Source organism: Pantherophis guttatus, chromosome 5 (genome assembly GCF_059756535.1).
Source record: "Pantherophis guttatus breed Tessera chromosome 5, ASM5975653v1, whole genome shotgun sequence".
NCBI classification, from domain to species: domain Eukaryota; kingdom Metazoa; phylum Chordata; class Lepidosauria; order Squamata; family Colubridae; genus Pantherophis; species Pantherophis guttatus.
Genome location: NC_142067.1, coordinates 58,535,200 through 58,556,581, shown reverse-complemented (window position 1 = coordinate 58,556,581; position 21,382 = coordinate 58,535,200). Strand labels below are relative to the sequence as shown.

The 21,382-nt window shown below is 40.0% G+C and overlaps 1 long non-coding RNA gene across 1 annotated transcript in view; it reads right to left on the bottom strand.

Annotated features, from left to right (window-relative positions):
* LOC148113397 (uncharacterized) overlaps positions 1–21,382 on the bottom strand; it is a 197,296-nt gene that overhangs the window by 12,673 nt on the left and 163,241 nt on the right. The window contains exon 4 of the long non-coding RNA XR_015728216.1: positions 18,519–18,641. This is a non-coding gene — a long non-coding RNA (uncharacterized LOC148113397). The remainder of the gene's footprint in view (positions 1–18,518; positions 18,642–21,382) is intronic.

Here is a 21,382-nt window from a genome sequence, read left to right as displayed (position 1 = left end):
TTTTGAGAAATATTATATTTTATTATATTAATATATAATATATTAATATTATATTTTATTATATTAATATTTCAATTTATTATATTAATATTTCAATTAAATTTAAAATTTCTATATTTCCTTTTTGCCATATTTATTCCTCATCTATTTTTTAAAAAAACCAATATTACCCTTCATCCTCATCTCTAATCTTAATCAAATTCAATTTTTCCCTTCTATTCTATGTTAACCCCTTCTCATTGTCATCTATTTTTATATCCATCCTCACATTGGTTAATTATGTAATATTACAGTTGTTTAATACAAATTCAACATTTTAATATAAATCAATTAGTTATATAACTATCTTTTTTGTATATTAATCAATATGAACATGAATATTCCAATTATTTCCATGCAATCCAATTTCTTACAAATCAATTAATTATGTTTACCAATAATAATAAACCAAATAATTTCCCCCATATATTCCTCCAAACTACAACTTAACCATTTCTGCTTTCAACACAATATACAATTAATAGTATCTCAATTATTACAATTTCCTAGTTAAATAGAGCTTTTTTTCTTTTGTCTTTTAAAATCTTGAACTCTCCTCTTTTGTCCTAAATTTCCCATTGTTTGCACCTACCTTTTTTGGTGAGGAAAAAGAAAAGAAATCTGCCTCTGCCTAATTTTCCAACGTTGCAGCAAACAGCAAAGCCAACAGCCTGCTTTACTTCCAGTTTCGTTTTCAGCTTGATTTGCACAAGGAGAAAAAAAAATCTGCTCCAGCAATTTAGCTCTTTGCAGGAAGTAGCAGGGCCCTGTGCAAAACAGCTGAGAGCAAATCAGCTGAGAGTTGGGAGGCCGATCTAATCAACGGGCTAATTAGGCTGTGCTGAAGCTGAAAGGAGCTGTTTTTTCTTGCTGTTTGCTTGCAAGGAGGTAACTGCACAGGCTAAAGGGTGGGGGCCACCCTCCTTGCCACTTAGCACCCCCCTGCCACCCCCTTGCCTCTTACCGCCCCCCTAAGGCATCCCATCCCCCCCAGGGGATGGTACCACCCACTTTGGGAACCACTGGTCTACTCATTTGTTTTCTTTTAACACTGATCAGCTGTAGGGCGGCCCTTTGAAGCCCTGAGGCAAGAGTTTAAACAGTTTTTTCCCCTCTAGCTGATCAGCTGGGACTCAGGAGGCAGCAATAGATTGGGGGCGGGGCCAAATGAAAGGTAAGAATAATGCAGGGGAGGAGCCAGGGAGGCGGGGGCCCAGAACCAGTTTGGTGACATCATATCCTCACTGCTACCGGCTTGGCCGAACTGGGCCCAAACCGGGAGGAACCCACCACTGCATCCCGCCCACTGTTCTCTTTGTTGCCTCACTGCACTTCTTTTGTCAACAAAGATTAGAAAAAATATCCAAACATCTGGGAGGCCGGACAATAGGAAACAACTCTCATTTGCAGTTGCAGAACTATTCTCACACTTCTTTCTGTGCCACAACTGAGCTGAGGGCTACAGAAGAGCTGCAAAGACCCTAAGATACAATTGAACACTGTGGGACAAGTGCCAATCTCAGAAGGTTCAAATGCCAGATATACAAACACTCCAATAATATAATGTCTAAATGTGCTACTGGTACCCTGTGCTACCCTGTCTGTTCTCCCTTTCCCTTTCCCTTTCCCTTTCCCTTCCCCTTCCTTCCTTCCTTCCTTCCTTCCTTCTTACTCCAGCCCACCCCATCCTGTCCTACCCTATCCTACCTTGTTGCTTTCTGTTGTATTGTTTCATTACAGTGTGAAAAAATAATGTAGATTCAGATAATCTCCCAATTTAATCAGTTTTACCTGGATATCCCCAGAATCCTTTTCTTCTACCTTCCTGCCTCTATATTAGTCTTTTGTGACTTTCTAGAGCACGGGTGTCAAACTTGCGGTGTCACATTGCCGTCACGTGATGTTTCACGACATTTTTCCCCTTCACGGAGCTGAGGTGGGCATGGCCTGTGTGTGATGCATCCGACCCGCAGGCCACCTGTTTGACACCCCTGTTCTAGAGCTTCAAGCATAGTTAAAGTAGATTATTTCTGCTTTACCTGATAATTCTGCTGCTATTGCTTCTACTGGGTGGCTTAGAAAACTATTGGCTAGCTTTTCCCCAGCATATATTTTTACAGCTTAAAATAAGAATGGTGTCATACCAATATAGATAAAGCAGTTTCACATGTATAAGTAGTAAATATTATTTTCTTCTTCTTTAAATCAGCTGCTGACCTGGCATGGGGTTGTCTGTGTATCAATTTCCTAGTGGTAAAATTTACTTGTTTGAACCATCTGGATGTGATTGAATGCACATATTATTTTTCCACTGGCATCTCACCTCTGGACTGATAGACCTTGTTGTTGAAGCCTCCCTGATAATATGTTGAATGAAGGGATTGGGCAAATAGCAAAAGGTGGAAGGACTCTGTTGCAATGCTGAAAACTGGACTTGATGATGTCCTTTTTGGCTCCATGGATAAAGTTCCATGTGTTCCCTTTAGGAGTTTCTTTAAAGCTACAGCCAGAAGAGGGCAGACCTAGCCTACAAATCATTCAGTTCAAGACTACAGTACTGTGATTCAAGGCCCTTAGAAGAAAGAACCATTCATAGAAAGCAATGAGCCACATTCCTTCCAAAAGGAGGACTGTTTCAGCAATACAAGCCAGCATTCTGCAGTTATGTTGAGATTGCAACTCCCAGAATTCCCCACTAACATTGGCCCATAGGAACTCTGGATGTTCAATCCCAAGAGGCAAGGTGTTCATGCCTAACAGCTATATTTTCTTAGTTATGGAGGCTGAAGACAATGAGATCACTAGTTAGCAGATTGCTGTTTGCAATCTTGGCTGTCAAAACTGAGGCGGTGCTTTCAAAGTACATTTCAGAAAAGATGTTTTTCATTGTTTTGCATAAATTTAAACTTTTCCATTGGTGGGAAAAATGTTATCTGCAAGGTTACAAAATGTGTTTACTTACAAATTTGGAAATAACAGCCGTGTCGATGCATCAAATTTGTCATCTGCTCATGATTAGCAGATGGTCCTCCTTCTTCTCAAATAAACAGCATGACTCACATCCAGACTGCAAATCAGTGCTTGCCCTCCATTGGAATGACAAGCTAGGCACTTGATGGGGTCAGGGACCATATTTTCTAGAGGGCTACACTCTGATTTTACACCAAATAATCTCCTGAACAATCTAGATAAAAGATACTAGCTGAATGAAAATAAGTTACTGAATTTATTCATAACTTATTGAATTTACTATATTATCCTTATTAGGTTTCAACTTTGGCAATAAAATTGATGACAGTGGTCTCAACAAGTCTATATAGTAATTGCAATTTTGCCTATAAAACTACTTAAGTAACCAGATTTGGCACATGATTTAAATATGCTTATTACCTATATGTTATACTATGATAATATCTGTCCCTTCTGGTAGAATAATTAGTATAAGATCCTTTGTCTGTTGTAGCTGTTTTACATACCGGTTTATGCACTTAAAATCTGATTTAAGTAGTAACTTGGGTCCAAAGCAAGTTAGGTGCATTTAGCCCCTGTGAGGTTAAGTAGACTTTAAGTCATAATTTACCATTCACTTTAATGACAAGGCATTGTACTACATTGAGCAAAATTTGTCAAGATCAAATATTATTGTTACTAGTGAAGTTGTTGCTTTTTCTTCTTGCCTGAAGCTTTACAAGCATAATTAAAGACAGTAATCTTCAAACTAAGCAACTCCCCAATCTTTTAAAAATATCAATCATAATTTAAATTACACACCCTAATAATTCCCAAATTCCTCCTGGATGTTATATACTGTATGTAGCCACATCAAAGACAATAATGTTTTGCCAAAAATTGCAATGTTTAATCTGTGTCATATCTTTCAAATTCTCATATGTATTGTTTTTCAAACTTGCAAATAATGAATTCACTTTTAAAAAGGCTTGTTTCCATTATTGTATATGTTTATTATTTACCAAGTTAAAAGTGAATGTGTTCATTTAGCTCTGTTCCTTTATCACCACACTTACTCTGTTACAATCTAAGGCAGAAAAAAGATACATTTCTAGTTATGGTAGGTGACCCAAGTTAATGTCTTTGTTGTATTGTGTCTTTCTTGTATACTTTCTACAGTTTTTGTATGATTGTCTTAGTGAAACGGAACAAACCTGGCAGTATAAATTAAACAACGTCTTCCTGTTCCTTCTATTCTGCATTAGCAGTGGAGCTACAGGGGAGTTAAAGTGAGGAAATGAGTTTAAGCATTGTGCTCTTTAGTAATATAGTAGTGATTCAAGGATCAGAATATGTTTAATATTCTTGTTTCTCAGGGAAAATTAATGTATAAATTGTCCTTACTAAACTTCATATCTTTTGTAATTGACTTTTTTTATTTTCTAACAATTTAAAACCATAGAGTCATCATATACATACTCACCCATATATATTTGATCAATTGATCAAGAAGAGTCATGCTGTGGATCCCATCAGTCAAGGAATTCCAGCTGGCAGGGTGCAGGAGAAGAGACTGCTGTGGCCCTTGGCCCTTTGAAAGTGAGATTGGCTCCCATCTCCTGACTTTCTGCAGGGCTCTGCCAGTGGCTTGGAGCCCTGATCAGGGAGTATCACAGCTGATTGACTAATAATAGTTCTCCCCCACCCCACAAATATTTTGCTCCCTTCGTATATCGTGTGTGCGTGTGTGTGTGCGTGTGTGTAGCTTCATTTTAATGTTGTAAGCCACTCAGAGTAGTCTTGTGGTGAGATGTGAGGCAAACAAATTTAATAAACAAATAAACTTGAATGTTTATGCCATCAGTTATGCACTATTAATTGAAAAAAAGTACGGTAGATCTCATTTGTGTTATAGCTTAAGCAAATATTCTGGATTCCAAAACTAAATCTAAATAATAGATATGAAATGACTGTTGGATGTCACTATTATTATTATTATTATTTTATTTCTATACCGCCCTTCTCCTGCAGGACTCAGGGCGGTGCACAGCCAAAATAAAACATTGTATACAAAATTTAAAAAACAATTTAAAAACAATTAAATAATTTTGGCCCAAATAATTTAAAACAACCCAAATTAAAACCGAATCAATTAAAACTGAGAGGACGGGATCAAGCCAGCCCAGCTAGATGGAATAAGTGTGTTTTTAGGGCCTGACGAAAAGTCCAGAGGTCTGATATCGTGCGTAACTCGATATCAGGTAGGTTGTTCCAGAGGGCTGGTGCCGCCACAGAGAAGGCTCTCCCCCTGGGGGTCGCCAGCCGGCACTGTCTGGCCGACGGCACCCTGAGGAGGCCCTCTCTGTGCGAGCGAACCGGCCAGTGGGAGGCTATTGGCGGCAGAAGGAGGTCTCGCAAATACCCCGGCCCTAAGCCATGGAGCGCTTTAAAGGTGATCACCAACACCTTGAAGCGCACCCGGAAGACCACAGGAAGCCAGTGCAGCTCACGCAGGAGAGGTGACACATGGGAGCGCCCCGTCGCTCCCATAATCCCCCACGCGGCCGCATTCTGGACCAACTGCAGCCTCCGGGTGCACCCCAAGGGGAGCCCCATGTAGAGAGCATTGCAGTAGTCCAGGCGGGAAGTGACGAGTGCTTGAGTGACCATGCGTAGGGAGTCCCAATCCAGAAAGGGACACAACTGGCATATCAGGCGAACCTGATAGAAAGCCCCCCTGGCCACGGCCGTCATATGCTCTTCTAAAGACAGCCGTGCATCCAGGAGAACGCCTAAGTTGCGAGCCCTCTCCGTGGGGGCCAATGATTCACCCCCAATAGCCAGCATTGGCACCAGCTGGCTATATCGGGATGCCGGAAGCCACAGCCACTCGGTCTTGGAAGGGTTGAGTCGGAGCCTGTTTCTCCCCATCCAGGCCCGCACGGCCTCCAGGCACTGGGACATCACTTCAAGGGCATTGTTGGGGTGGCCTGGGGTGGAGATGTACAGCTGAGTGTCATCAGTGTACTGATGGAACTCCACCCCAAAGCCACGGATGATCTCGCCCAGCGGCTTCACATAAATGTTGAACAGAAGGGGCGAGAGGACCGACCCTTGTGGCACCCCACAAGCAAGGTGCCTCGGGGTTGACCGCTGCCCCCCTGTCAACACAGATTGCGACCGGTCAGAGAGGTAGGAGGAGAACCACCACAAAACGGTGCCCCCCACCCCCAGCCCCTTCAACCGGTGCAACATGATACCATGGTCGATGGTATCAAAAGCCGCTGAGAGATCTAACAGGACCAGGATAGAGGAGCAACCCCTATCCCGAGCCCTCCAGAGATCATCCACCAACGCGACCAATGCCATTTCCGTGCTGTGCCCAGGCCGGAAGCCGGACTGGAGCGGGTCCAGATAGACAGCTTCATCCAGGTACTGGGGAAACTGCCGCGCCACCTCACTCTCAACAACCTTCGCAACGAAGCGAAGGTTGGAGACTGGACGATAGTTAGCCATAACAGCCGGATCCAGAGAGGGCTTCTTGAGGAGGGGCCTCACCACCGCTTCTTTCAAAGCGGCCGGCAAGACACCCTCACCCAGAGAGGCATTAACAATCCTCTGGAGCCAGCCTCGTGTAACCTCCCGGGAAGCCAGCACCAACCAGGAGGGACACGGATCCAATAAACATGTGGTCGCATTCAGCCGTCCCAGGATCCTGTCCACGTCCTCGGGAGCCACAGGATCAAACTCCTCCCAGATAACATTCTCAAGACCTGCCTCGGTCATCCCGTCTGGACTTACCCAGTCAGAGGCCAGGCCTTCCTGAATCTGAGCGATCTTGTCATGCAGATACTGCACAAAGTCCTCAGCTCGGTCCTGCAAGGGATCATCCCGCGCTTCCAGATGGAGGAGGGAGCGGGTCACCCTAAACAGGGCGGCTGGGCGATTATCTGATGACACGATAAGAGCGGCAAAATAGCTAGATTTTGCCGCTTTTATTGCCACTAGGTAGGTCTTAATATGAGACCTCACCAGTGTTCGGTCGGATTCGGAGCAGCTGGTCCTCCAACTACTCTCCAGGCATCTTTTCCGGCGCTTCATCTCCCTCAGCTCCTCGGAGAACCTCCTTTGTGTCACTAGACACAAAATTTCCATGTTTTGTCTAACTAACTCCTTCTCTCCATTTCTGCTGTTCTGAAGTTGGAAAGAGCATCCCTTAAAGGCTAGTAAAATGTTAGGAGAGATTTTCCCGCCGTAATTTTTTTCAGTCAAGGAAAACTGGTTGGATTCCTTTTTCTGGCCCTAGGCACAAGAAAACAGTTACTACTACAAGCTTAAAAATTATAATGTTCTATTATGAACAAGAGTTGACTCCACTCTAGATTTTCGTTTACTTGTCTTTTCATTTTCAGTTTCAGTTTCAGCAGTGTTCTACATTCAGCTGGTAAGAAGAATGTATGCTTGGCTGCAATCATTATTATGCCGAATAAAGCAAGTTGGGGTACCGTACAGAGATTGCAAACTATTTTGTTTGTTTCTTTCATAAATTCATAGCCCACCCACATGTGAAAGATTCTGGGTGGTTCACAATCCTACAAAATGCATAAATAAAACAAAGAACTATAATAACATACCAAAAAAAGAGAATAAAAATATAGGAAGTTAAAAATCAGCTAAATGCCCTAACAGTTAAAATAACCCAACAAATAAGTAACTCAAGCACCAAATGTCAGACAGAAGAGACCAATGTGGAGCCATCCAGATTTCAGGGACAAAGTAGCCCATAGAGATGAAGCTGCTATGAGAAAGACCACCTCTGTGCATCCACTGTGTCCCACTAAGGTAATAATGATTGTTCAAAATATATATCTTAAACTATCCTCCCTGTGTTAAAGCATCAACATTGTCATAATTTTGGCAGCAAAAAAATCTTTTCAAATACTCTATAAAAGAAAAGTATAAAAATAGAGTCCCAGATGGGAAAAAGTGAATGTACATACCACTATTAGCTAACTGACCATATTTCTGGTTTTTTTCCATGCTTCAATCTATTTCTTAAATGTATTCATAAAGTCTTCTCAAATTTCTTTAGCTGAAAAAAAAAAACTACTGTCATCCAATTAAAAAAATCCAATTTCTTTCAACAATTAGAACAGTTTAACCCCAGCAATGTGTGGCTTCGCTGAGCCATCACTCTCAAAATACTACTAAGGCATATCTGCTTTATCAAACCACAGGATGGCTGGTAATGTTATAAATTGGTCAACCAGAACTTCTCAATGATTCCCACTGCTAAGTGATTCTTTTATGGGGCAACCAATGGAAAGGTTTTCTATGCTTGTTGACAATATAAGCAACATTAGGCAAGGAGCAACCTTTACCTGTATTTTCTCCCCTGAGCCGCCAATCATGTAGTAGTTCAGATAAGGACAAAACCCAGCCTGTGGAATTACCACTTTTAACAATCTTTTGAAAATACATTTTGGTATTTCTAACTAACTGTGTACATAATCTTAGCATTCCTATTGCTTATAAACAAATTAAAAAATTCTTTCATTTTGCATTCAAATTTGTAACGAACATACTTAAATGCTATAGGTATAGCTCATTATATAAGTAAATAGTGTCTCAGAGAAGAGAGGGAGGTCAAGGTTTTTTCTTTACTCAGCCTTCAAATGAGGAAATTCAGTTTGTTCTTTGTGTTAGGGGAAAAAAAGACATAAACTCAGGGGTGAAATCCAGCAGGTTCTGACAGGTCTGGAGAACTGGTAGCGGAAAATTTTGAGTAGTTCGGAGAACCGGCAAATACCACCTCTGGCTGGCCCCAGAGTGGGTTGGAAATGGAGATTTTGCAGTATACTTCCCCTGGAGTGGGGTGGGAATGGAGATTTTGCAGTATCCTTCCCCAGCCATGCCCACCAAGCCATGCTGTGCCCACCAAGCCACGCCCACAGAACCAGTAGTAAAAAAAATTGGATTTCACCACTGCGTTAACTCTACCTAGAAAAAAAGACTCTGCTACCTACATAAAGGTAATTCTCCAGGGCTTGGAGAATTGCCAAGGATTTATTCCCTTTTTATCATACCACCAATTCATTTAACTATTTTTTATAAAGAATTTATATTATAGTAAGAGCTATAGATTATGAAAGATTTAACATTGCTTAGCGCATTGTAAGCCGCCCTGAGTCTCCGGAGAAGGGCGGCATATAAATCAAATTTTTTTAAAAAACCATACTATTAATGTATAAGTTTCCAATTTTTGATTATATACCGTTTTTCCCCAAAAATAAGACAGGGTCTTATTTTCTTTTGACCCCCAAAATATGGCCTTGGCCTTATTATCGGGGAGTCCGGCAGAGAGAGGTTCCCTCCGTGCACAATCAAGCCCAGTTCCTTCTACGAGCGGGGGGGAACGCGAGCAGCCCAAAGGTGCCAAGCTGCGCAAGTGCCTGTTCCCTCCCCCGCTTGTGCGCTTCCCAGGCCTCACCATGTCAATGTGGGCAAAGCCGGTGAGCACCTGGCTGGAAGCCGCTGGAAACGAAGAAGATGTCAGTTGGGCCAGCCGCCTGCTGCCAAGTCAAGACAACAAAAAGGTATTTGGTACCTTTCCTAAATGGGACATCTGAAGTATTTAAATTTGGGGTTTTTTAACTGTAGGAAAAACAAGACAAAAGAGAAGGAGAAGGAAATATGAGAGAAGTTTATGAAAGGAAGCAAAGTATTTATTCACAAAATTCAGAATTACCTAATGATAATAGACTGGTGCCAAGATGTATCACTTCAGGCTGGGAGTTTTAACCTGGAGAGGTCTATAGATAGATTTTATGGGGTCTTTGAACTTAAGTGGGGAAAAAATATTTTCACTAACCTCTGACTTAAATTTAACTTGTTACTGATTTAATGGATGTTTGAGGGATATCTATTACTACATTACATATTGGTTACACACACACACCTTTTTCGTGCGTCACTTTGACTCAGAATTGCATTTTGAGAAAATATATTTATATTCCTTTTAAATCTATTATTTCACTACCCAAATGTGTTGGATTACAGCTGCATGGTCCCTCTCAAGCAGCTGTGTTGGCTGGAGAAACGGAAGTCATAGTTCATAGATTTGAAGGATCTAAGATTGGGGAGGGGAGATTGATTGGCAGCCTAATTTCAAAGTCCCAATTAAACAATTCAATCATATCTTAAGTCTATACTTATTATATACAATGGGATAAATAATGCCAATTTTCTCTTCCATCTCCTGTTGGGGTGGGTGCACATTGGAGTGTCTATTGTTACTGAGGTTGGTGTTTCAGTTTATTTTTAATGCAGATACACAAAGAGCAAAGGCCTTAAATTCTGTCATCCCCACAGACATTAATACTGTACATGTGGTGAAATTATTAAAACAAAAAACCAAGTTTTTCTTTTCTTATACTTTTTTTACAAGATATTCAGAACAAAGGATATAAAGGAAATTTGGGAGCAGAATTTATTTCAATTGGAGAAAAATCATAAAATAAATGCTTAAATGTGTTAATCTCCAGTTAAAACCAGAACAGTATTGACTGACAGATATAGCAAATTTGCTGAGGTGGAATTACTTGGCGTTAAGACCATAACTTGGGAATTTATGCCCTGAATGAGGATAAAGGAATGTTTTATATTTTATAAACGATGTATGGAACAATTGACAAACTTTTCTTATGAAAACTGGTGTTTGATGGGAGATTGGAGTGGAGTGGTTTCTTCAAAATTGATAGAACATCAGAAAATATTCAAAATATTCAAGGTAAATTACCAAAGACCTTTTTTTTTTCATTTGATCTGATGGGCAATTTAGTGCACATATGGAGGCAGAAAATAGTAACTGTGGAGAAAATACTTCTTTTTCAGAAAGTTATGAATCTTTTTTAAGAATAGATATGATTTGGAACTCAAACATTTTGGCTACTAAGACTGTTGAGATTTTACAAAGGCTTTTTCATAATCCTGTGAGTTCGATTTTTAAAAGAATAGAATAGAATAGAATAGAATAGAATAGAATAGAATAGAATAGAATAGAATAGAATAGAATAGAATAGAATAGAATGACAGAGTTGGAAGGGACCTTGGAGGTCTTCTAGTCCAACCCTTGCTTAGCCAGGAAACCCTACACCACTTCAGACAAATGGTTATCCAATCTCTTCTTAAAAACTTCCAGTGTTGGAGCATTTACAACTTCTGGAGGCAAGTTGTTCCACTTATTAATAGTTCTAACTGTCAGGAAATTTCTCCTTAGTTCTAAATTGCTTCTCTCCTTGATTAGTTTCCACCCATTGCTTCTTGTCTAATCCTCAAGTGCTTTGGAGAATAGTTTGACTCCATCTTTTTTGTGGCAACCCCTGAGATATAGGAACACTGCTATCATGTCACCACTAGTCCTTCTTTTCTTTTTCTTTTCTTTTTCTATTAATAATCTTTATTCAACCTTTTTTAGTTTTAAAATCACATTTCCACTTTTACAGCATTCAGTTATGAGTATCAATTCTAATTACATATTTTCCATTTATGGCCTATTATACATTTATGTAATTTTTGTATTTATACATCTAAATACATAAAATCTTTTGCTATGTTATACAATTGTTCACCTTTAGTATACATTTTATAAATTCTTTATATATTAAATATACTTATATATACTTGCATAATCCCTTTAACCTTTAACCTCCTTTATCATATTCGCAAATATATACGGTTTTCACTTTAACTTGATTTCTATATATATTCTATGCATTAATTTTATATCTAGTTTCTAGTCATTTATACCACATGCTCCAGATCTTATAATGCTCTGTTTCCTCTCTATCTTTTAACTCCATGGTTAATTTATCCATTTCTGCGCAATCGAGCACCTTTTTTATTATCATTGTGTTTGATGGCATGTTTTCCTGTTTCCAGTTCTGGGCAAATGTAATTCTGTCTGCTGTTATAATGTGGAGTATGATGTATTGAGTCCTTTTACTTATATTTTCTTTTATGATACCCAATAAGAACAGTTCTGGTTTCATCTCAATTTTTTGTTCTGTAATTTCTTCTAACCATTTTTTAAATTTTCATCCAATACCTCTTAGCTTTCGGGCATGTCCACCACATGTGATAGAATGTCCCTTGTTCGTGGTTATATCTACAACAATTTGCCGGTTTATCGGGGAACATTTTTGCCAGCCTTGCCAGAGGTAGATGCAATGATAAAACATTTTGTACATGTTTTCCTTATAAGCTGCCGACATCGTTAATTTATGTTAGAGGAAAAACCTCTCAGCATATTGCTGCAATTAATTGATTGATTGGTTTGAACAGTTTGAATGAACCAATGAGCACAGCTTCCTGGCTCTGAGTTTCCCGCACATTCCAACGGTCAGTTGAGGAGCATATAAGCAGCAGAAGCAGATCACTTACTCAGATGACGCTGATAGATGATGCTGATAGATGATGCAAATGGAGATGACCATGCAGATCATCTCTCCTCCTTCTCCTCACTTCGAGACCAGATGAGACTTTGATGAGAGCATGCTGAAGTCACTACAAAGAGCTGAGTCACTGCCTTGCTCCTGAGAAGACGGACAAAGAATGCAGAGAGCCTCCCATGCTTGGGAAGAAGACTAGAGCTAATGGACTTTGCTGAGAGGAGAATCTTTTAGGCTGTTGATGCCTTCTTGTAGGTTTTGTTTTTATGTGTTTTATTAAATTAAATAGTTTTTCTAGACTCCTCTGTTAACTTCCATGCTTCAGTGCGTTTGTATGCTTATCAGACCACGGTCCATTCGAACCCAGAACCCCTCCTTCACAGTTGGTAGCAAGAGGATGGTTCAATGGACCTGATTCGTAGCACAATGCATTAGCATGCCCACCATTAAACCAACGCGACAGGATAAAGTCGAGACCCGGCCTTTACTAAGAATAAGAAGAATCAATCCAAAGCCGATTGATGGAAGAACAAGCCAGGATGGCCTCAGCTGGAGGACTTCAAGCAACTTTTGTGCAGGAGAGCAAAGAAGCTGTGAGTTCTGAAGCAGATGCCCCAGCTCTCGAGATGCACGTTGCAGAAGATGATTTTCCCCACTTGGAGGAGCAGAAAGTGGACGCGCGTCCCCTATGGCATCGAATGTGAGACCGAGGGGAGAAGATGAGATGAGGTCAATAATACTTCGAACCCTTGGTCTCCCCACGACATGTGAGAATCCTGCTGCTGCCCTCAGCGTTTTGATGCAAGCAGCCACTACACCGGTGATAGCACAGGACAGGATTGAAAATCAAGAAAGTGCCAGGCTGGTAAGGAATTTTCAAACTTTCCCTGTAACCCACCCTTGCCGGCTGTAGACCTAAGGCAGGAAACAAAGGACTGCCTGTTTTAAATTTCCCGCCAAATGTTATGGCACCACCTATTGCCCAAACTGTTTTAAATCAGCCAGCTGGAAGTTTTATTTCCCCCCCAACTGCAGCATCGTTAGTTCTAGTTGCATCTGAAATGCCACCAATGCTGCCTGGGCGGGCTACTACCCAGGCGATTAATACTGCGAGGGCGGGCACAGCCTCGAATGTAAGGAGTTTACCTCCCGAGTCTGAAGTTACAAGTGCAATTGACATGCTAACTGCGTTCTTTGGAAGTGATTTTCAGTTACTCCTTGCTCAATGTGAAACTTCAACCCGTATTAATACTCCCTCGATATCTATGACCCACTCTTCATCTGCTGTAAATGGGGCGGGCACTCCTATGGTGCCCTCAGTTTTTGGAGCTACCTCTGGGACTATACCAACCGAAGTTGATGTTCCAGGAGAATGCTCAAGGTTTTCTGTGGGGGGGGGGCAGTCGAGGAGGTCTTCGCATTCTGCATCCACAGGCACGGATGATCTCTGAATACACCCAGCCTGAGAATTTGACGCCCCCCCAATTGAAAGGGAGCCATCATCGAGCGATCAACCGGCAGTTCTTAAGCCAACTGCTGTGATTCCTATGCCCTATTGTCAGTTTAAAAATTTGTGACCTCATGGGAGGCAGCATCTCCCTAATCCCATGCCTACAAATGCAAATGTTTTGCCATCTGGTTTTAAAACCTTACATATTAGTGGAAAGAATTTAGAGGAATGGTCTAAAAATGTACAGGTGATTTTAATGAGGGAAAATGTGTTATCGTTACTGCTAGACCCTCCCCTCAAACCCTGGACTATGGAAACGGACCTTTTGCATCACAAAGCATTTTGTGTTTTGTTATCAGCCATTGACCTTGCTTTGTATCCCATATTCCACAGGGTTTAACTATATGTGAGGTTTGGCAAAAATTGTTTAAACTGTTTTGTTGCAAGAATTCGAATTCAACAAGCAGAATTTCCAGGGAATTTCACTCTGCAAAATTGAAACCAGGTATTGATATGAATGAACAGCTTTGTGAACTTAATAAAATGAGGGAGGAGTGAACTTTAAGGGGACAGCATGTAGACAAACAAAGTTTAATTAGTATCATAATTAACTCCCTAGATCCTAGTTGGGATAATTTTGTGTCCCGACTGGACAACATTAGCCCTGAAAACATGTCCCTGGAAATTCTGTCTGCTAAATTAATTGCTGAAGACAATTTGAGGAAAGATAGGGCAACTTTCCATGGGAAGGATAGGCAAATGAGAAGGTCAAAAAGCCCCGATAAGATTTATACTATTGGAGAATGTTTTAATTGTGGGTCTAAGGGTCATTATAAAAGGGATTTCCTGCGTAATGCTAGAGCACACCAAAGGGCGCCCTCTGGTGGTCGGTATAGGAAAAGATCACTCACCCCGCATGGGAAGCCACAAGGTAACCCTTCCAGTCAGAGAAGGGGTAGATGGTCGAAGAAAGATGATAAGAAGGACAAATTTGGTTTTGCTAATAACATTGTCACTATGGTTGAGACGTCTGAGTCAGATCTCTCAAGGAAACAACGTACAAAACTATGGTTGTTGGATAGTGGGGCAAGTAAACATATTATGAATAACCAAAGGTTGTTTACTGAATTGAAGGGATATAAATCTATGATAAAGGTTGCAAATGGTAAAAGGGTAAGAGTTACTGGCATTGGTAAGGTTTTTATTCCTGGGCTTGAGGAAGTTGATGATGTTTTATATGTACCTGACATTGATCATAATTTGTTCAGCACTGTAAAGATAAGTGAGAATTCTAAGATAGAGATATTGTTCTCAAAGGGAACTGCTGTGGTTACCAATGATAAGCATGTGGTTGGGGAAGTGTTGAAAATCAGCGGTTTACCCTATTACTCTCCTATTTCAAAGGCTGAGGAATCTGATGTTATTCTGAGGTTACCACTTTTGATAGTGATGATTAATCTCAATTTGATTCAGATGATGATTTTGGAGGTACACAAGAAAAGGGGAATTTTAAAGGTAATTGTAAAAATGTTTTAAGTAGTAAGAAGGCTGTAAGTTTTAACTTAAAACAGGGAAGGAGTGAGCCTGAGAACGCCAACGCAATCTCCATTGGCAAGCCATTATATGATGAATGTCCTCATCTTATGCATCACAGATTGGGTCATGTAAGCTTTCCAGTAGTACAAAAGGTATCTGAATGTTCAAATGGAACTAAGGTTAAAGATTGTAATGTTTTTCTGGACTGTTCTATTTGCAGGGTTGCGAAGTCGAAAGTAAATCCTGCACCCAAGAAATCCCAGAGATATTCTGAACACATATTCCAGTTGGTACATATGGATCTGGTGGGCCCCCTGAAAGCTTCTTTTGGTGGGAATCGTTATTTTCTGACAATTGTAGATGACCATAGTAGGTTTGGATTTGTTTACCCTATCAAATCCAAGGATCAGACATTGTCTAAGTTTAAGGAATTCTGCTGCCTAGTGGAGAATCAGCATAAGGTCAATATTCAAAAGATTTTGACTGACAGAGGAACTGAATTTAATTCAGCACAGTTCCCTGATTGGCTAAAACAGAAAGGCATAGTACACTTGCGAACTTCGCCCTACTCCGCATTTCAGAACGGAATTTCGGAAAGACAGAATGCCATGCTGCAGACAATGGTAAGGTGCGCACTTGAGGATGCTAACTTAAGTTTTTCATATTGGGCGGAAGCTGTTTCGTATGCAAATTATACATTCAACCGGGTATGGTCCAGCGTGGTACAAAAGACCCCATATGAGATAGTGTATGGCCATAAGCCAAAATTGGCACATCTTCATGTATTTGGAGTGCTGGCTGATGTCCACGTCCCAAAAGAGCTTAGAAAGAAGGGGGATAAAGTCTCAGCCAAACTGAGGTTTATGGGCTATGAGACAGGTTCTAAGGCTTTTAGGTTCGTGGATTCAAATGGGAGAATTGTAATATCTAGATCAGCTACTTTTTACGAAGGCACTAATTAGAGCAGGATCCATGCAAATGAGATCCTGACTCAAGATCCCCCTCATAGTAAAAATAAAAACGCAGAAAAAGTGTCTGAAGGCCTATCTACCGATAGCGACACCTCTGGTTTTGGAGACGAAGAGGACAGTACACCCCCCAAACCCTTGAAGGGAATCTTAAAGTGGAAAACGAAGACAGCATGGAAAGAAGGGCATCCCACTTTAAGGGTAAAGAATGGTGATGGTGAGGAGGACAACTTATCAGATAGTACTGGAATGGATGAAGAATCAGTTAAAAGGCCAGTTTGATCCACTAGGGGGAAGAAGCCAAAAAGGTATGAAGGTTTTGTCACTTCTGTTGACCAGGTTTCGGTCATACCCCAAAGGTATGAAGATGTGTTAATGCTATCTGATAAAGAACAACAAAATTGGCGTGCTAGATGGATACTGAATTGCAGAGTTTGAAAAAACTAGAGGTATTCACCCCAACAGAGTTACCAATGAACAAAAAGGTAATTGGCACAAGATGGGTCTTTAAGAAAAAGCCCATTGAAGATGGGAGGTTTATTTACAAGGCGAGGTTGGTTGCACAGGGTTTCTCACAAAGATTCCCTGATGATTATGTTGACACCTTCTCGCCTATAGTGTGGCCTGAAAGTGTGAAGACCGCACTCACTATAGCTGCCATACAAGGGGAGAGTTTGTACCAATTTGACATACAAACTGCATACTTACACAACAAATTAGATAAGAAAATATACGTTAAGGCTCCTCAAGGTGTAGATCACCAGGGAAATGATATTTGGCTTTTAAATAAAATCCTCTATGGTCTTAAACAATCTAGCAGAAGGTGGTACGAATGCTTACCAGTAGTTTAAAACAGATGGGTTTTACAATCTCATCAGCTGATGAATGTGTGTTCATTAAAAATCACCAAGTTATTAAAGAAACAGTTCTGGTGGATGATATTTTGTATGTCTGCAAGTCTGAGGATCGATGTAAGATGTTTTCCAAGGAGTTAAGTAAGAATTTTGCCCTAAACCTCTAGGTCGAATTGATAAATTCTTAGGAGTCCAATTTGTAAAGACAGAGAAAGGGTATGAACTCTCCCAATAGGACAAGATTATAGAATTGATAGAAAGATGCAACATGACAGAGGCCAAACCTTGTGACACACCCATGCAGACAGATTTCCTCAAAATATGTATGCTGAAAGTGAACCTTTTGAGCAAAAGACACTTTATAAATCAGTGATAGGATCATTGTTGTATATTGCAAGCTGGACTAGGCCAGATATCAGTTTGACTGTAAACGTTTTGTCCAGACACTCTGAGAATCCCACTCAATACCACTGGAGTAGAATTAAAAGAGTTTTAAGATATTTAAATAACACTGTTAAACATTCACTTTTATTGGAGCCAGACATATCAGATAAGCCAAGTTTGTGTTGTTATGCAGATGCTGATTGGGCAGGGGACATTAAGTCCAGAAAGAGTACTTCAGGTTATGTCATATTTCTGAATGGGAGTCCCGTCCATTGGTACTCAGTTAAACAGAAGTTAATTGCAACTTCGACTGCTGAGGCAGAATATGTGTGTTTATCGAAAGCATCTAATGATCTGGTATGGTTTGAAGATCTTCTAATAAACTTGTGGGAAGAACCAGTGTATCCTATTGAGATTCATGAGGATAACACAGCTGCTACAAATATTTCACAGGCTGATGCAGTGGGACAGAGGTCGCATCACATTGACATCAAATATAAACATGTCAGACAATTGACCAGGATAGGTTTTGTTAGGACAGTTTTCTGTGAGACAAAGGAACAAATAGCAGACTTGCTCACAAAGCTATTGCCTAGGGATCAACACCAATATCTCTTGGATAAGATATCTATGACTATGTAAGATTGTATTTCTTACTACTGTAATGTATATGCTCATGACTTGTATGTACATGTATTTCTGTAATCAATTATTGCAGAGAAGGGGATTGTTAGAGGAAAAACCTCTCAGCATATTGCTGCAATTAATTGATTGATTGGTTTGAACAGTTTGAATGAACCAATCAGAGCACAGCTTCCTGGCTCTGAGTTTCCTGCACGTTCTAACGGTCAGTAGAGGAGCATATAAGCAGCAGAAGCAGATCACTTACTCAGATGAAGCTGATAGATGATGCTGATAGATGATGCAGATGGAGATGACCATGCAGATCATCTCTCCTCCCTCTCCTCACTTCGAGACCAGATGAGACTTTGATGAGAGCATGCTGAAGTCACTACAAAGATGGAGAGGAGAGGAGAATCTTTTAGGCTGTTGATGCCTTCTTGTAGGTTTTGTTTTTATGTGTTTTATTAAATTAAATAGTTTTTCTAGACTCTTCTGTTAACTTCCATGCTTCAGTGCATTTGTGTGTGTATCGGACCACGGTCCATTCGAACCCAGAACCCCTCCTTCACAATTTATAATTTTCCCCCCATAATTTTCCCCAATATTCCAATTCAATATTATATCCAAATTTTTTGGCCCAGATTATCATGGTCTCTTTCACTGTTTCCTCCTCCATTTTGAATTTTTAAAAACAATTGTAAGTTTTCGTTATCATTTTTTCTTCTATCCCTAATAACATTTTGTCCAATTCTTGTTTTCTTTGTAAGCCAAAATTTTCTAATTTTTTTTTTATACCTTGTCTGAATTTGTAAATATGGCCACCAATCTATTTCTATTCCTTGAGATTTTAAATCTTGGTTAGATTTAAGTTTTCCTTGCCCATCCAATAACTCTTTGTATGTCACTACCTTATTCCAGTCTAATACATAGGGGTAAATCATTGCTTCCATGGTTGATAGCCACCTCAGGATTTTTGTGTAATAATTTCTCTTGATTTTCCCCCACACATCTAACAAGGCATCTCTTACCTGATGTCTCCGAAAATACGTATGAAATTTATTTTTTCCCTCCCAGATGAATGTGTGCCAGCCAAGTTGTAGATCATGGCCTATTGTTAGTACCCTTTTATTTTTAAGAGTTATCCAATCCTTAAGCCATGTTACAGCTGCCGATGTCCTTCTTTTCATAAGACTAGATATATCCAGTTCCAGCAACCGTTCTTTATATGTTTTAGCCTCCAGTCTCCTAATCATCTTTGTTGCTCTTCTCTGCACTCTTTCTAGAGTCTCAACATCTTTTTTACATTGTGGCAACCAAAACTGGATGCAGTATTCCAAGTGTGGCTTACCAAGGCATTATAAAGTGGTATTAACAGTTCACTTGATCTTGATTATATCCCTCTGTTTATGCAGCCTAGAACTGTGCTGGCTTTTTTGGCAGTTGCAGCACACTGCTAGCTCATATTTAAGTGATTGTCCACTAGGACTCCAAGATCCCTCTCACAGTCACCACTATTGAGCAAGGTATCACATATACTGTATCTGTGCATTTTGTTTTTCTTGCCTAAATGTAGAACCTTACTTTTTTCACCATTAAATTTCATTTTATTAGATAGTACCCAATGTTCAAGTCTGTCAAGATCTTTCTGTATCTTAAGCCTATCTTCCAGAGTGTTGGCTATTCTTGCTAGCTTGGTGTCATCTACAAATTTGATGAGTTCCACATCTATCACCTTGTTCAAATCAATGATGAAGACATTGAAGAGTACTGGGCCTAAAACAGAGCCCTGGGGTACCCCACTCCATGCCTTCCTCCATGTAGATGCAATTCCATTGAGGACTATATGTTGAGTGTGGTTGGTCAGCCAGTTACGAATCCATCTGGTGGTGATGCTGTCTAACCCATATTTTTCTATTTTATCAAGTAGTAGGTTACATTCTACTTTATCAAATGTCTTACTGAAGTCCAAGTAAATTATATTGTATGTATAGTAAACTTTACCTCCTTCGGATGGATATTAAATGAAATGCTACAACAAAAAGAGTTAATACTAGAAGATTGAAAAAAATAATAATAGTTTTTAAAAAAAATAATAAGTAAAAAGACAAGGGGGAGAATTAAAGAAATCACCAGAAAAAAATAAGCTGTTACATTTTATTTATTTATTTATTTATTTATTTATTTATTTATTTATTTATTTATTTATTTATTTATTTATTTATTTATTTATTTATTTATTTATTTATTTATTATTGCGATTTATATGCTACCTTTCTCCCTGGGGACTCAAGGTGGCTTACAAAATGACAAATTCCAATACAAATCACAATGAAATAAAATTAAAATCAGCAACCCTATTAAAACCCTATTAAAACAGTTTAAAATTATGACAGTGTACCCCCAAACGGATCAGTTGAGTTGATGGAAGAGCCACGTCTTCAGCTCACGACGGAAGGAAAGAAGGTCGGGGGCTGTCCTGAGCTCGGTGGGCAATCCATTCCAGAGGGTCGGGGCTCCCACAGAGAACGCTCTCTTCCTGGGGGCCGTCAGCCGACATTTTTTGACCGACAGCACCCTGAGGAGGCCGACTCTGTGAGAGCGCACAGGACAGTGGGAGAACAGCTGGAGATGGTCCTGCAAGTACCCCGGGCCTAAGCCACATTAAAGTTAAAAGTTAAAGAAATGGAAATAAAGGTGAAGGATGTTGTGGAAAATTGTTTTGAATTTGTAAATAAATTGTTACCATACATATTAAGAAAAGAGAAAGAAAATGATGAGCCTCAGTGGTGTAGTGGTTAGAGTGCAGCACTGCAGGCTACTTCTCCTGACTGCCAGCTCCCTGCAATTTGGCAGTTCAAATCTCACCAGGCTTAAGGTTAACTCAGCCTTCCATCCTTCTGAAGTGGGTAAAATGAAAACCCAAATTGTTGGGGGCAATATGCTGACTTTGTAAACTACTTAGAGAGGGCTGTAAAGCACTGTAAATCAGTCTAAATGCTATTGCTATTTTGAAACTTCTAGAGGAAGATACTGTATTAATTGTGCAATAAATACTACCCTGTTTCCCCCAGAATAAGACATCCCCTGATAATAAACCCAATCAGGCTTTTGAGCACATGGCAATAAAGC